The sequence below is a fragment of the Fragaria vesca genome, linkage group LG5, assembly GCF_000184155.1.
Source record: "Fragaria vesca subsp. vesca linkage group LG5, FraVesHawaii_1.0, whole genome shotgun sequence".
Taxonomy (NCBI): domain Eukaryota; kingdom Viridiplantae; phylum Streptophyta; class Magnoliopsida; order Rosales; family Rosaceae; genus Fragaria; species Fragaria vesca.
The window spans coordinates 14,030,654-14,032,402 of record NC_020495.1 but is presented as its reverse complement, the minus strand read 5'-3'; positions in this window follow the sequence as shown (position 1 = coordinate 14,032,402).

The following is a 1,749-nucleotide window of genomic DNA, read 5'->3' as shown; positions in this document are numbered from 1 at the left end:
TGTAGATTTTCATGCATATAAGGCATATCTCCAGGATCTTTGTGAATTGTTCACAATACTACTCTGTCGAAGTTGAACGAACTGCTCAGGCATATTTTATGATTTGGATTTCTGCAATTTCCTTGCTTTTTAAGTAGGCCTTTCGACTTCCACGCATCACTTCTTGGTCCATGGAGTGTCTTCTATAGTATTTGGACTTGTCTAACCGTCTTTGGTTCTTCCTTGCTCCATTGGATCTTCAGTTCGGCCAAGATCACTCTTTTTATGCGTTTTTAGCTCCTTTACTTCCAACCTAACGTAAAGTACCTAAAAACCAAAACTAAGCTAGAATTGAATACATTAAGGAATAACTTAGCTAAATGAGAGAGATATCATATGAAAAACGTCGTGTTTTGTTCTCCTATCAATCACTTCCTCGCATCGAGGTTGTAGAAACTTAATCCGTAGCTGCTGGAAGCAATTTAGGAGATGAAGATGATAGCACCATATGGTAACGAGGTATGTGAGTTTCATGGTGAGAGGCAATTTAAGTATCGATCCTAATGCTGCTCCACCAAATTTCGACTAAAGCAACATACAGTCTACAACATTCCCAAGAAGGACTGTGAAATGCAAGGAAGAGAAGCTCGCAAAGCAGAAACGGAAGAAATCCAAGGAGCCCAATATATATAGTCACTTTGTATAAGAATGGCCATCCAAGGATTGCTCCACTACTGCATGAGGACGGCAAGAACCAGTTCTGAGCGTGTCAAAGAATGGCCATCCAAGGATTGATCCACTGCATGACTTTAAACTTTTTCTGTCACTTGAAAAGCAGCAGGGTCGAACGTCAAGTTTGAATTCCTGGACCTGGAAAAGTACACAACCTGGCTACCTCTCGGTTCAATCATAATTCATAAGACCTGGTTATACTACCCCAGTAGAGCTTTCACAATACACACCACCAATTTGCATCGCACTTGACGCTTATGAACGAAACAACTCGATCTAGTAAGACCTGTGCAACCATTACTTTCTTTGTGTAGCTGAAACTCAAATTTGAATGGCAGCTACAGTATGGACGTCGTTATACAATTGAATTCGTGTGGCTCAAGGGTAGCCATATGCTTTGTAGCTGAAAGGGTTGGAAGCCAAACCCTCCCAAGTCAGAATTAACTAAGAAGAAGGCAGATGGAGGAAGATAGATATCAATCGGCACGCCACCATGGAGGTGTATAGAGATGCTGCGGAAGAAACCCTAGCCTAGGGTTTGAGAGGTACTACGCTGGAGTTGCATTAACCCTCAACTTTCAGTTCTACTGGTGAGCCCTGTACATATAATGCACGTAGACTGGAGGCTAGGTCTCGAGGCTTTACGATTTCTTTTGTTCCTTTTCCTAAATTTCTCTTTGTTCTGGAAGATAGCTTCATTAAGACTCCATTTTCTTTCTCTACCTTGAAGGAAGGTATCGTACATGAGATGAGTACATATCCGTATGTGAGGAAATAAGATTTTCATACATGATCTCCATAGCTAGAATGACACATACAAAACGTTTTTAAAGTTTTGCTCTAAAACAATGCGTGACCAAAGTCACCAAACATTGTAGGAAGAAACAAATGCACTTTCATTGCAATGGTTAACCTGATTATTCATCAAACCTATGAATCAAAAGTCTTACATCCCTCTTTTTAGCCGCTTGAGCGAAAGTAGTTTTAGGATAGGTGACCTCCTGGGAACACCTCGTGTTGCATCCCTCTTTTTAGGTG